The following is a 16,011-nucleotide window of genomic DNA, read 5'->3' as shown; positions in this document are numbered from 1 at the left end:
GGGGAAACAGAGGCGGGGAATAAGATATGGGGAATCAGAGGTGGGGAATCAGGGGCGGGGAATCAGTGGCAGGGAATCAGAGGCGGGGAATCAGAGGCGGGGATTCAGAGGCAGGGAATCAGACACGGGGAATCAGAGGTGGGGAATCAGAGATGGGGAATCAGAGGCGGGGAATCAGAGGCGGCGAAGCAGATATGGGGAAAATGAGGCGGGGAATCAGATATGGGGAATCAGAGGCGGGGAATCAGATATGGGGAATCAGAGGCTGGGAATCAGAGGGGGGGAAACAGAGGCGGGGAATAAGATATGGGGAATCAGAGGTGGGGAATCAGGGGCGGGGAATCAGTGGCAGGGAATCAGACGCGGGGAATAAGAGGCGGGGAATCAGAGCTGGGGAATCAGAGGCGGGGAATCAGAGCTGGGGAATCAGAGGCGGGGAATCAGAGGCAGGGAATCAGACGCGGGGAATCAGAGGTGGGGAATCAGAGGCGGTGAATCAGAGATGGGGAATAAGAGGCGGGGAATCAGAGGCAGGAAATCAGACACGGGGATTCAGAGGCTGGGAATCAGACGGGGGGAATCAAAGGCGGGGAATCAGAGCTGGTGAATCAGAGGCAGGGAATCAGAGTTGGGGATTCAGAGGCGGGGAATCAGATATGGGGAAACAGAGGCGGGGAATCAGAGGCGGGCAAACAGAGGCGGGGAATTAGATATGGGGAATCAGAGGTGGGGAATCAGAGGTTGTGAATCAGAGATGGGGAATCACAGGCGGGGAATCAGAGGCAGGGAATAGAACGCGGGGAATCAGAGGCAGGGAATCAGAGCTGGGGAGTCAGAGGCGGGGAATCAGAAATGGGAAAACAGAAGCGGGGAATCAGAGGCGGGGAAACAGAGGCGGGGAATCAGACATGGGGAATCGGATGCGGAGAATCAGAGGTGGGGAATCAGAGCTGGGGATTCAGAGGCGGGGAATCAGAGTTGGGGCATCAGAGGTGGGGAATTAGATATGGGGAAACAGAGGCGGGGAATCAGAGGCGGGGAAACAGAGGCGGGGAATCAGATATGGGGAATCAGAGGTGGGGAATCAGAGGCAGGGAATCAGATGTGCGGAATCAGAGATGGGGAATCAGAGGCAGGGAATCAGAATCAGAAGCGGGGAATCAGAGGCCGGGAATCAGAGACCGGGAATCAGATGCTGGGAATAAGAGGCCGGGAATCAGAGGTGGGGAATCAGTGTCCGGGAATCAGAGATGGGGATTCAGAGGCGGGGAATGAGATATGGAGAATCAGAGGCGGGGAATCAGAGGCGGGGAAACAGAGGTGGTGAATCAGATATGGGGAATCAGAGGTGGCGAATCAAAGGCGGTGAATCAGAGATGGGGAATCAGAGGCGGGGAATCAGAGGCAGGGAATCAGATGCGGGGAATCAGAGGAGGCGAATCAGAGCTGGCGAATCAGAGGCGGGGAATCAGATGTGGGCAATCAGAGCCGGGGAATGAGATATGGGGAAACAGAGGCGGGGAATCAGATATGGGGAATAAGAGGTGGGGAATCAGAGGTTGTGAATCACAGATGGGGAATCAAGGCGGGGAATCAGAGGCAGGGAATCAGATGCGGGGAATCAGAAGCGTGGATTCAGAGCTGGGGAATCAGAGGCGGGGAATCAGAGTTGGGGAATCAGAGGCAGGGAATCAGATATGGGGAATTAGAGGCGGGGAATCAGAGGCGGGGAAACAGAGGCGGGGAATCAGATATGGGGAATCAGAGGTGGGGAATCAGGGGCAGGGAATCAGTGGCAGGGAATCAGAGGCGGGGAATCAGAGGCGGGGAATCAGAGGCAGGGAATCAGACACGGGGAATCAGAGGCGGGGAATCAGAGATGGGGAATCAGAGGCGGGGAATCAGAGGCAGGGAATCGGACGCCGGGTATCAGAGGCTGGGAATCAGAGCTGGGGAATCAGAGGCGGGGAATCAGAGTTGGGGAATCAGAGGCGGGGAATCAGATATGGGGAAATAGAGGTGGGGAATCAGATATGGGGAATCAGAGGTGTGGAATCAGAGGTTGGGAATCAGAGGCAGGGAATCAGAGGCGGGGAAACAGAGGCGGGGAATCAGATATGGTGAATCAGAGGTGGCGAATCAAAGGCGGTGAAACAGAGATGGGGAATCAGGGCAGGGAATCAGAGGCAGGGAATCAGAGCTGGGGAAACAGAGGCGGGGAATCAGATATGGGGAATCAGAGGTGGGGAATCAGGGGCGGGGAATCAGTGGCAGGGAATCAGAGCTGGGGAATCAGAGGTGGGGAATCAGAGCTGGGGAAACAGAGGCGGGGAATCAGATATGGGGAATCAGAGGTGGGGAATCAGGGGCGGGGAATCAGTGGCAGGGAATCAGAGGCCGGGAATAAAAGGCGGGGAATCAGAGCTGGAGAATCAGAGGCGGGGAATCAGAGTTGGGGAATCAGTGGAGGGGAATCAGATATGGGGAAACAGAGGCCGGGAATCAGAGGCAGGGAAACAGAGGCGGGGAATCAGATATGGGGAATCAGAGGTGGGGAATTAGAGGTTGCGAATCAGAGGCAGGGAATCAGAGACGGGGAATCAGAGGCGGGGAATCAGAGGCAGGGAATCAGATGTGCGGAATCAGAGATGGGGAATCAGAGGTGGGGATTCAGAGGTGGTGAATCAGAGAAGGGGAATCAGAGGTGGGGAATCAGAGGCAGGGAATCAGACGCAGGGAATCAGAGGCGGGGAATCATAGCTGGCGAATTAGAGGAGGGGAATCAGAGTTGGGGAATCAGAGGCGGGGAATCAGATATGGGGAAACAGAGGCGGGGAATCAGAGGCGGGGAAACAGAGGCGGTGAATCAGATATGGGGATTCAGAGGTGGGGAATCAGAGGTTGGGAATCAGATGCAGGGAATCAGAGGCGGGGAATCAGAGGCAGGGAATCAGATGCGGGGAATCAGAGGCGGGGAAACAGAGCTGGGGAATCAGAGGCGGGGAATCAGAGTTGGGGAAGCAGAGGCTAGGAATCAGAGGCGGGGAATCAGAGATGGGGATTCAGAGGCGGGGAATGAGATATGGAGAATCTGAGGCGGGGAATCAGAGGCGGGGAAATAGAGGTGGGGAATCAGATATGGGGAATCAGATGTGGCGAATCAAAGGCGGTGAATCAGAGATGGGGAATCAGAGTCGGGGAATCAGAGGCAGGGAATCAGATGCGGGGAATCAGAGGCGGGGAAACAGAGGTGGGGAATCAGATATGGGGAATCAGAGGTGGCGAATCAAAGGCGGTGAATCAGAGATGGGGAATCAGATGCGGGGAATCAGAGGCAGGGAATCAGATGCGGGGATTCAGAGCTGGGGAATCAGAGGCGGGGAATCAGATATGGGGAATCAGAGGCGGGGAATCAGAGGCGGCGAAACAGAGGCGGGGAATCAGATATGGGGAATCAGAGGTGGGGAATCAGGGGCAGGGAATCAGTGGCAGGGAATCAGAGGCGGGGAATCAGAGGCGGGGAATCAGAGGCAGGGAATCAGACACGGGGAATCAGAGGCGGGGAATCAGAGATGGGGAATCAGAGGCGGGGAATAAGAGGCAGGGAATCAGACGCCGGGTATCAGAGGCGGGGAATCAGAGCTGGGGAATCAGAGGCGGGGAATCAGAGTTGGGGAATCAGAGGCGGGGAATCAGATATGGGGAAATAGAGGCGGGGAATCAGATATGGGGAATCAGAGGTGTGGAATCAGAGGTTGGGAATCAGAGGCAGGGAATCAGAGGCGGGGAAACAGAGGCGGGGAATCAGATATGGGGAATCAGAGGTGGCGAATCAAAGGCGGTGATACAGAGATGGGGAATCAGGGCAGGGAATCAGGGGCAGGGAATCAGAGCTGGGGAAACAGAGGCGGGGAATCAGATATGGGGAATCAGAGGTGGGGAATCAGGAGCGGGGAATCAGTGGCAGGGAATCAGAGCTGGGGAATCAGAGGTGGGGAATCAGAGCTGGGGAAAGAGAGGCGGGGAATCAGATATGGGGAATCAGAGGTGGGGAATCAGGGGCGGGGAATCAGTGGCAGGGAATCAGAGGCCGGGAATAAAAGGCGGGGAATCAGAGCTGGGGAATCAGAGGCGGGGAATCAGAGTTGGGGAATCAGAGGAGGGGAATCAGATATGGGGAAACAGAGGCCGGGAATCAGAGGCAGGGAAACAGAGGCGGGGAATCAGATATGGGGAATCAGAGGAGGGGAATTAGAGGTTGCGAATCAGAGGCAGGGAATCAGAGGCGGGGAATCAGAGGCGGGGAATCAGAGGCAGGGAATCGCATGTGCGGAATCAGAGATGGGGAATCAGAGGTGGGGATTCAGAGGTGGTGAATCAGAGAAGGGGAATCAGAGGCGGGGAATCAGAGGCAGGGAATCAGACGCAGGGAATCAGAGGCGGGGAATCATAGCTGGCGAATTAGAGGAGGGGAATCAGAGTTGGGGAATCAGATATGGGGAATCAGAGGTGGGGAATCAGAGGTTGGGAATCAGAGGCAGGGAATCAGAGGCGGGGAATCAGAGGCAGGGAATCAGATGCGGGGAATCAGAGGCGGGGAAACAGAGCTGGGTAATCAGAGGCGGGGAATCAGAGTTGGGGAAGCAGAGGCTAGGAATCAGAGGCGGGGAAACAGAGGCAGGGAATCAGATGTGCGGAATCAGAGATGGGGAATCAGAGGCAGGGAATCAGAATCAGAAGCGGGGAATCAGAGGCCGGGAATCAGAGGCCGGGAATCAGATGCTGGGAATAAGAGGCCGGGAATCAGAGGTGGGGAATCAGAGTCCGGGAATCAGAGATGGGGATTCAGAGGCGGGGAATGAGATATGGAGAATCAGAGGCGGGGAATCAGAGGCGGGGAAATAGAGGTGGGGAATCAGATATGGTGAATCAGAGGTGGCGAATCAAAGGCGGTGAATCAGAGATGGGGAATCAGAGGCGGGGAATCAGAGGCAGGGAATCAGATGCGGGGAATCAGAGGCGGGGAAACAGAGGTGGGGAATCAGATATGGGGAATCAGAGGTGGCGAATCAAAGGCGGTGAATCAGAGATGGGGAATCAGAGGCAGGGAATCAGAGGCAGGGAATCAGATGCGGGGAATCAGAGGCGGGGAATCAGTGCTGGTGAATCAGAGGCGGGGAATCAGAGGTGGGCAATCAGAGGCAGGGAATCGGACGCCGGGAATCAGAGGCGGGGAATCAGAGCTGGGGAATCAGAGGCGGGGAATCAGAGTTGGGGAATCAGAGGCGGGGAATCAGATATGGGGAAATAGAGGCGGGGAATCAGATATGGGGAATCAGAGGTGTGGAATCAGAGGTTCGGAATCAGAGGCAGGGAATCAGAGGCGGGGAAACAGAGGCGGGGAATCAGAAATGGGGAATCAGAGGTGGCGAATCAAAGGCGGTGAAACAGAGATGGGGAATCAGGGCAGGGAATCAGAGGCAGGGAATCAGAGCTGGGGAAACAGAGGCGGGGAATCAGATATGGGGAATCAGAGGTGGGGAATCAGGGGCGGGGAATCAGTGGCAGGGAATCAGAGCTGGGGAATCAGAGGTGGGGAATCAGAGCTGGGGAAACAGAGGCGGTGAATCAGATATGGGGAATCAGAGGTGGGGAATCAGTGGCGGGGAATCAGTGGCAGGGAATCAGAGGCCGGGAATAAAAGGCGGGGAATCAGAGCTGGGGAATCAGAGGCGGGGAATCAGAGTTGGGGAATCAGAGGAGGGGAATCAGATATGGGGAAACAGAGGCCGGCAATCAGAGGCAGGGAAGCAGAGGCAGGGTATCAGATATGGGGAATCAGAGGTGGGTAATTAGAGGTTGCGTATCAGAGGCAGGGAATCAGAGGCTGGGAATCAGAGGCGGGGAATCAGAAGCAGGGAATCGGATGTGCGGAATCAGAGATGGGGAATCAGAGGTGGGGATTCAGTGGTGGTGAATCAGAGAAGGGGAATCAGAGGCGGGGAATCAGAGGCAGGGAATCAGACGCAGGGAATCAGAGGCGGGGAATCATAGCTGGCGAATTAGAGGAGGGGAATGAGAGTTGGGGAATCAGAGGCGGGGAATCAGATATGGGGAAACAGAGGCGGGGAATCAGAGGCGGGGAAACAGAGGCGGGGAATCAGATATGGGGATTCAGAGGTGGGGAATCAGAGGTTGGGAATCAGAGGCAGGGAATCAGAGGCGTGGAATCAGAGGCAGGGAATCAGATGCTGGAATCAGAGGCGTGGAAACAGAGCTGGGGAATCAGAGGCGGGGAATCAGAGTTGGGGAAGCAGAGGCTAGGAATCAGAGGCGGGGAAACAGAGGCAGGGAATCAGATGTGCGGAATCAGAGATGGGGAATCAGAGGCAGCTAATCAGAATCAGAAGCGGAGAATCAGAGGCCGGGAATCAGAGGCCAGGAATCAGATGCTGGGAATAAGAGGCTGGGAATCAGAGGTGGGGAATCAGAGTCCGGGAATCAGAGATGGGGATTCAGAGGCGGGGAATGAGATATGGGGAATCAGAGGCGGGGAATCAGAGGCGGGGAAACAGAGGCGGGGAATCAAATATAGGGAATCAGAGGTGGGGAATCAGAGTCCGGGAATCAGAGGTGGGCAATCAGAGGCGGGGAATCAGATATGGGGAATCAGAGGCGGGGAATCAGAGGCGGGGAAACAGAGGCGGGGAATCAAATATAGGGAATCAGAGGTGGGGAATCAGTGGTTGTGAATCAAAGATGGGGAATCAAGGCGGGGAATCAGAGGCAGGGAATCAGACGCGGGGAATCAGAGGCGGGGATTCAGAGCTGGGGAATCAGAGGCGGGGAATCAGAATTGGGGAATCAGAGGCACGGAATCAGATATGGGGAATCAGAGGCGGGGAATCAGAGGCGGGGAAACAGAGGTGGGGAATCAGATATGGGGAATCAGAGGTGGGGAATCAGGGGCAGGGAATCAGTGGCAGGGAATCAGAGGCGGGGAATCAGAGGCGGGGAATCAGAGGCAGGGAATCAGACACGGGGAATCAGAGGCGGGGAATCAGAGATGGGGAATCAGAGGCGGGGAATCAGAGGCAGGGAATCGGACGCCGGGAATCAGAGTCGGGGAATCAGAGCTGGGGAATCAGAGGCGGGGAATCAGAGTTGGGGAATCAGAGGCAGGGATTCAGATATGGGGAAATAGAGGCGGGGAATCAGATATGGGGAATCAGAGGTGTGGAATCAGAGGTTGGGAATCAGAGGCAGGGAATCAGAGTCGGGGAAACAGAGGCGGGGAATCAGATATGGGGAATCAGAGGTGGCGAATCAAAGGCAGTGAAACAGAGATGGGGAATCAGGGCAGGGAATCAGAGGCAGGGAATCAAACACGGGGAATCAGATCTGGGGAATCAGAGGCGGGGAATCAGAGTTGGGAATCAGAGGCGGGGAATAAGACGCGGGGAAACAGAGGCGGGGAATCAGATATGGGGAATCAGAGGTGGGGAATCAGAGGTTGGGAATCAGAGGCAGGGAATCAGAGGCAGGGAATCAGAGGTGGGGAATCAGAGGAAGGGAATCAGATGTGCGGAATCGGAGATGGGGAATCAGAGGCAGGGAATCAGAGGCGGGGAATCAGAGGCCGGGAATCAGATATGGGGAAACAGAGGCGGGGAATCCGAGGCGGGGAAACAGAGGCGGGGAATCAGATATGGGGAATCAGAGGTGGGGAATCAGAGGTTGGAAATCAGAGTCAGGGAATCAGAGGCTTGGAATCAGATGCAGGGAATTAAATGCGGGGAATCAGAGGCGGGGAATCAGAGCTGGGGAATCAGAGGTGGGGAATCAGATTTGGGGAATCAGAGGCGGGGACTTAGATATTGGGAAACATAGGCGGGGAATCAGAGGCGGGGAAACAGAGGCGGGGAATCAGATATGGGGAATCAGAGGTGGGGAATCAGAGGCAGGGAATCAGATGTGCGGAATCAGAGATGGGGAATCAGAGGCAGGGTATCAGAATCAGAAGCAGGGAATCAGAGGCCGGAAATCAGAGGCCGGAATCAGATGCTAGGAATCAGAGGCCTGCAATCAGAGGCGGGGAATCAGAGGCAGGGAATCAGATGCGGGGAATCAGAGGCGGAGAATCAGAGCTGGGGAATCAGAGGCGGGGTATTAGATTTGGGGAATCAGAGGCGGGGAATCAGATATGGGGAAACAGAGGTGGGGAATCAGAGGCGGGGAAACAGAGGAAGTGAATCAGATATGGGGAATCAGAGGCGGGGAATCAGAGGTGGGGAATCATAGGCAGGGAATTGAATGTGCGGAATCAGAGATGGGGAATCAGAGGCCGGGAATCAGAGGTGGTGAATCAGAGATGGGGAATCAGAGGCGGGGAATCAGAAGCAGGGAATCAGACGCGGGGAATCAGAGGTGGGCAATCAGAGGCGGGGAATCAGATATGGGGAATCAGAGGCGGGGAATCAGAGGCGGGGAAACAGAGGCGGGGAATCAGATATGGGGAATCAGAGGTGGGGCATCAGAGGTTGTGAATCACAGATGGGGAATCAGAGGCGGGGAATCAGAGGCAGGGAATCAGACGCGGGGAATCAGAGGCGGGGATTCAGAGCTGGGGAATCAGAGGCGGGGAATCAGAGTTGGGGAATCAGAGGCGGGGAATCAGATATGGGGAATCAGAGGCAGGAAATCAGAGGCGGGAAAACAGAGGCGGGGAATCAGATATGGGGAATCAGTGGTGGGGAATCAGGGGCAGGGAATCAGTGGCAGGGAATCAGAGGCAGGGAATCAGATGCGGGGAATCAGAGGCGGGGAAACAGAGCTGGGGAATCAGAGGCGGGGAATCAGAGTTGGGGAAGCAGAGGCTAGGAATCAGAGGCGGGGAAACAGAGGCAGGGAATCAGATGTGCGGAATCAGAGATGGGGAATCAGAGGCAGGGAATCAGAATCAGAAGCGGGGAATCAGAGGCCGGGAATCAGAGGCCGGGAATCAGATGCTGGGAATAAGAGGCCGGGAATCAGAGGTGGGGAATCAGAGTCCGGGAATCAGAGATGGGGATTCAGAGGCGGGGAATGAGATATGGAGAATCAGAGGCGGGGAATCAGAGGCGGGGATATAGAGGTGGGGAATCAGATATGGTGAATCAGAGGTGGCGAATCAAAGGCGGTGAATCAGAGATTGGGAATCAGAGGCGGGGAATCAGAGGCAGGGAATCAGATGCGGGGAATCAGAGGCGGGGAAACAGAGGTGGGGAATCAGATATGGGGAATCAGAGGTGGCGAATCAAAGGCGGTGAATCAGAGATGGGGAATCAGAGGCAGGGAATCAGAGGCAGGGAATCAGATGCGGGGAATCAGAGGCGGGGAATCAGTGCTGGTGAATCAGAGGCGGGGAATCAGAGGTGGGCAATCAGAGGCAGGGAATCGGACGCCGGGAATCAGAGGCGGGGAATCAGAGCTGGGGAATCACAGGCGGGGAATCAGAGTTGGGGAATCAGAGGCGGGGAATCAGATATGGGGAAATAGAGGCGGGGAATCAGATATGGGGAATCAGAGGTGTGGAATCAGAGGTTCGGAATCAGAGGCAGGGAATCAGAGGCGGGGAAACAGAGGCGGGGAATCAGAAATGGGGAATCAGAGGTGGCGAATCAAAGGCGGTGAAACAGAGATGGGGAATCAGGGCAGGGAATCAGAGGCAGGGAATCAGAGCTGGGGAAACAGAGGCGGGGAATCAGATATGGGGAATCAGAGGTGGGGAATCAGGGGCGGGGAATCAGTGGCAGGGAATCAGAGCTGGGGAATCAGAGGTGGGGAATCAGAGCTGGGGAAACAGAGGCGGGGAATCAGATATGGGGAATCAGAGGTGGGGAATCAGGGGCGGGGAATCAGTGGCAGGGAATCAGAGGCCGGGAATAAAAGGCGGGGAATCAGAGCTGGGGAATCAGAGGCGGGGAATCAGAGTTGGGGAATCAGAGGAGGGGAATCAGATATGGGGAAACAGAGGCCGGCAATCAGAGGCAGGGAAGCAGAGGCAGGGTATCAGATATGGGGAATCAGAGGTGGGTAATTAGAGGTTGCGTATCAGAGGCAGGGAATCAGAGGCTGGGAATCAGAGGCGGGGAATCAGAAGCAGGGAATCGGATGTGCGGAATCAGAGATGGGGAATCAGAGGTGGGGATTCAGAGGTGGTGAATCAGAGAAGGGGAATCAGAGGCGGGGAATCAGAGGCAGGGAATCAGACGCAGGGAATCAGAGGCGGGGAATCATAGCTGGCGAATTAGAGGAGGGGAATGAGAGTTGGGGAATCAGAGGCGGGGAATCAGATATGGGGAAACAGAGGCGGGGAATCAGAGGCGGGGAAACAGAGGCGGGGAATCAGATATGGGGATTCAGAGGTGGGGAATCAGAGGTTGGGAATCAGAGGCAGGGAATCAGAGGCGTGGAATCAGAGGCAGGGAATCAGATGCTGGAATCAGAGGCGTGGAAACAGAGCTGGGGAATCAGAGGCGGGGAATCAGAGTTGGGGAAGCAGAGGCTAGGAATCAGAGGCGGGGAAACAGAGGCAGGGAATCAGATGTGCGGAATCAGAGATGGGGAATCAGAGGCAGCTAATCAGAATCAGAAGCGGAGAATCAGAGGCCGGGAATCAGAGGCCAGGAATCAGATGCTGGGAATAAGAGGCTGGGAATCAGAGGTGGGGAATCAGAGTCCGGGAATCAGAGATGGGGATTCAGAGGCGGGGAATGAGATATGGGGAATCAGAGGCGGGGAATCAGAGGCGGGGAAACAGAGGCGGGGAATCAAATATAGGGAATCAGAGGTGGGGAATCAGAGTCCGGGAATCAGAGGTGGGCAATCAGAGGCGGGGAATCAGATATGGGGAATCAGAGGCGGGGAATCAGAGGCGGGGAAACAGAGGCGGGGAATCAAATATAGGGAATCAGAGGTGGGGAATCAGTGGTTGTGAATCAAAGATGGGGAATCAAGGCGGGGAATCAGAGGCAGGGAATCAGACGCGGGGAATCAGAGGCGGGGATTCAGAGCTGGGGAATCAGAGGCGGGGAATCAGAATTGGGGAATCAGAGGCACGGAATCAGATATGGGGAATCAGAGGCGGGGAATCAGAGGCGGGGAAACAGAGGTGGGGAATCAGATATGGGGAATCAGAGGTGGGGAATCAGGGGCAGGGAATCAGTGGCAGGGAATCAGAGGCGGGGAATCAGAGGCGGGGAATCAGAGGCAGGGAATCAGACACGGGGAATCAGAGGCGGGGAATCAGAGATGGGGAATCAGAGGCGGGGAATCAGAGGCAGGGAATCGGACGCCGGGAATCAGAGTCGGGGAATCAGAGCTGGGGAATCAGAGGCGGGGAATCAGAGTTGGGGAATCAGAGGCAGGGATTCAGATATGGGGAAATAGAGGCGGGGAATCAGATATGGGGAATCAGAGGTGTGGAATCAGAGGTTGGGAATCAGAGGCAGGGAATCAGAGTCGGGGAAACAGAGGCGGGGAATCAGATATGGGGAATCAGAGGTGGCGAATCAAAGGCGGTGAAACAGAGATGGGGAATCAGGGCAGGGAATCAGAGGCAGGGAATCAAACACGGGGAATCAGAGCTGGGGAATCAGAGGCGGGGAATCAGAGTTGGGAATCAGAGGCGGGGAATAAGACGCGGGGAAACAGAGGCGGGGAATCAGATATGGGGAATCAGAGGTGGGGAATCAGAGGTTGGGAATCAGAGGCAGGGAATCAGAGGCAGGGAATCAGAGGTGGGGAATCAGAGGAAGGGAATCAGATGTGCGGAATCGGAGATGGGGAATCAGAGGCAGGGAATCAGAGGCGGGGAATCAGAGGCCGGGAATCAGATATGGGGAAACAGAGGCGGGGAATCCGAGGCGGGGAAACAGAGGCGGGGAATCAGATATGGGGAATCAGAGGTGGGGAATCAGAGGTTGGAAATCAGAGTCAGGGAATCAGAGGCTTGGAATCAGATGCAGGGAATTAAATGCGGGGAATCAGAGGCGGGGAATCAGAGCTGGGGAATCAGAGGTGGGGAATCAGATTTGGGGAATCAGAGGCGGGGACTTAGATATTGGGAAACATAGGCGGGGAATCAGAGGCGGGGAAACAGAGGTGGGGAATCAGATATGGGGAATCAGAGGTGGGGAATCAGAGGCAGGGAATCAGATGTGCGGAATCAGAGATGGGGAATCAGAGGCAGGGAATCAGAATCAGAAGCAGGGAATCAGAGGCCGGAAATCAGAGGCCGGAATCAGATGCTAGGAATCAGAGGCCTGCAATCAGAGGCGGGGAATCAGAGGCAGGGAATCAGATGCGGGGAATCAGAGGCGGAGAATCAGAGCTGGGGAATCAGAGGCGGGGTATTAGATTTGGGGAATCAGAGGCGGGGAATCAGATATGGGGAAACAGAGGTGGGGAATCAGAGGCGGGGAAACAGAGGAAGTGAATCAGATATGGGGAATCAGAGGCGGGGAATCAGAGGTGGGGAATCATAGGCAGGGAATTGAATGTGCGGAATCAGAGATGGGGAATCAGAGGCCGGGAATCAGAGGTGGTGAATCAGAGATGGGGAATCAGAGGCGGGGAATCAGAAGCAGGGAATCAGACGCGGGGAATCAGAGGTGGGCAATCAGAGGCGGGGAATCAGATATGGGGAATGAGAGGCGGGGAATCAGAGGCGGGGAAACAGAGGCGGGGAATCAGATATGGGGAATCAGAGGTGGGGCATCAGAGGTTGTGAATCACAGATGGGGAATCAGAGGCGGGGAATCAGAGGCAGGGAATCAGACGCGGGGAATCAGAGCTGGGGAATCAGAGGCGGGGAATCAGAGTTGGGAATCAGAGGCGGGGAATAAGACGCGGGGAAACAGAGGCGGGGAATCAGATATGGGGAATCAGAGGTGGGGAATCAGAGGTTGGGAATCAGAGGCAGGGAATCAGAGGCAGGGAATCAGAGGTGGGGAATCAGAGGAAGGGAATCAGATGTGCGGAATCGGAGATGGGGAATCAGAGGCAGGGAATCAGAGGCGGGGAATCAGAGGCCGGGAATCAGATATGGGGAAACAGAGGCGGGGAATCCGAGGCGGGGAAACAGAGGCGGGGAATCAGATATGGGGAATCAGAGGTGGGGAATCAGAGGTTGGAAATCAGAGTCAGGGAATCAGAGGCTTGGAATCAGATGCAGGGAATTAAATGCGGGGAATCAGAGGCGGGGAATCAGAGCTGGGGAATCAGAGGTGGGGAATCAGATTTGGGGAATCAGAGGCGGGGACTTAGATATTGGGAAACATAGGCGGGGAATCAGAGGCGGGGAAACAGAGGCGGGGAATCAGATATGGGGAATCAGAGGTGGGGAATCAGAGGCAGGGAATCAGATGTGCGGAATCAGAGATGGGGAATCAGAGGCAGGGAATCAGAATCAGAAGCAGGGAATCAGAGGCCGGAAATCAGAGGCCGGAATCAGATGCTAGGAATCAGAGGCCTGCAATCAGAGGCGGGGAATCAGAGGCAGGGAATCAGATGCGGGGAATCAGAGGCGGAGAATCAGAGCTGGGGAATCAGAGGCGGGGTATTAGATTTGGGGAATCAGAGGCGGGGAATCAGATATGGGGAAACAGAGGTGGGGAATCAGAGGCGGGGAAACAGAGGAAGTGAATCAGATATGGGGAATCAGAGGCGGGGAATCAGAGGTGGGGAATCATAGGCAGGGAATTGAATGTGCGGAATCAGAGATGGGGAATCAGAGGCCGGGAATCAGAGGTGGTGAATCAGAGATGGGGAATCAGAGGCGGGGAATCAGAAGCAGGGAATCAGACGCGGGGAATCAGAGGTGGGCAATCAGAGGCGGGGAATCAGATATGGGGAATGAGAGGCGGGGAATCAGAGGCGGGGAAACAGAGGCGGGGAATCAGATATGGGGAATCAGAGGTGGGGCATCAGAGGTTGTGAATCACAGATGGGGAATCAGAGGCGGGGAATCAGAGGCAGGGAATCAGACGCGGGGAATCAGAGGCGGGGATTCAGAGCTGGGGAATCAGAGGCGGGGAATCAGAGTTGGGGAATCAGAGGCGGGGAATCAGATATGGGGAATCAGAGGCAGGAAATCAGAGGCGGGAAAACAGAGGCGGGGAATCAGATATGGGGAATCAGTGGTGGGGAATCAGGGGCAGGGAATCAGTGGCAGGGAATCAGACGCGGGAATCAGAGGCGGGGAATCAGAGGCAGGGAATCAGACACGGGGAATCAGAGGCGGGGTATCAGAGATGGGGAATCAGAGGCGGGGAATCAGAGGCAGGGAATCGGATGCCGGGAATCAGAGGCGGGAAATCAGAGCTGGGGAATCAGAGGTGGGGAATCAGAGTTGGGGAATCAGAGGCGGGGAAGCAGATATGGGGAAATAGAGGCGGGGAATCAGATATGGGGAATCAGAGGCGGGGAATCAGATATGGGGAATCAGAGGCTGGGAATCAGAGGAGGGGAAACAGAGGCGGGGAATAAGATATGGGGAATCAGAGGTGGGGAATCAGTGGCGGGGAATCAGTGGCAGGGAATCAGAGGCAGGGAATCAGACACGGGATATCAGAGGTGGGGAATCAGAGATGGGGAATCAGAGGCAGGGAATCAGAGGCAGGGAATCAGACGCGGGGAATCAGAGGCGGGGAATCAGAGCTGGGGAATCAGAGGTGTGGAATCAGAGTCGGGGAATCAGAGGCAGGGAATCGGATGTGCGGAATCAGAGATGGGGAATCAGAGGTGGGGAATCAGAGGCGGTGAATCAGAGATGGGGAATCAGAGGTGGGGAATCAGGGGCGGGGAATCAGTGGCAGGGAATCAGAGGCCGGGAATAAAAGGCGGGGAATCAGAGCTGGGGAATCAGAGGCGGGGAATCAGAGGCGGGGAATCAGAGGCGGGGAATCAGAGGCCGGGAATCAGATATGGGGAAACAGAGGCGGGGAATCCGAGGCGGGGAAACAGAGGCGGGGAATCAGATATGGGGAATCAGAGGTGGGGAATCAGAGGTTGGAAATCAGAGTCAGGGAATCAGAGGCTTGGAATCAGATGCAGGGAATTAGATGCGGGGAATCAGAGGCGGGGAATCAGAGCTGGGGAATCAGAGGTGGGGAATCAGATTTGGGGAATCAGAGGCGGGGACTTAGATATTGGGAAACATAGGCGGGGAATCAGAGGCGGGGAAACAGAGGCGGGGAATCAGATATGGGGAATCAGAGGTGGGGAATCAGAGGCAGGGAATCAGATGTGCGGAATCAGAGATGGGGAATCAGAGGCAGGGAATCAGAATCAGAAGCAGGGAATCAGAGGCCAGAAATCAGAGGCCGGAATCGGATGCTAGGAATCAGAGGCCTGGAATCAGAGGCGGGGAATCAGAGGCAGGGAATCAGATGCGGGGAATCAGAGGCGGAGAATCAGAGCTGGGGAATCAGAGGCGGGGTATTAGATTTGGGGAATCAGAGGCGGGGAATCAGATATGGGGAAACAGAGGTGGGGAATCAGAGGCGGGGAAACAGAGGAAGTGAATCAGATATGGGGAATCAGAGGCGGGGAATCAGAGGTGGGGAATCATAGGCAGGGAATTGAATGTGCGGAATCAGAGATGGGGAATCAGAGGCCGGGAATCAGAGGTGGTGAATCAGAGATGGGGAATCAGAGGCGGGGAATCAGAAGCAGGGAATCAGACGCGGGGAATCAGAGGTGGGCAATCAGAGGCGGGGAATCAGATATGGGGAATCAGAGGCGGGGAATCAGAGGCGGGGAAACAGAGGCGGGGAATCAGATATGGGGAATTAGAGGTGGGGCATCAGAGGTTGTGAATCACAGATGGGGAATCAGAGGCGGGGAATCAGAGGCAGGGAATCAGACGCGGGGAATCAGAGGCGGGGATTCAGAGCTGGGGAATCAGAGGCGGGGAATCAGAGTTGGGGAATCAGAGGCGGGGAATCAGATATGGGGAATCAGAGGCAG

Source organism: Narcine bancroftii, chromosome 3 (genome assembly GCF_036971445.1).
Source record: "Narcine bancroftii isolate sNarBan1 chromosome 3, sNarBan1.hap1, whole genome shotgun sequence".
Lineage (NCBI taxonomy): Eukaryota > Metazoa > Chordata > Chondrichthyes > Torpediniformes > Narcinidae > Narcine > Narcine bancroftii.
This window is presented reverse-complemented; position numbering follows the sequence as displayed.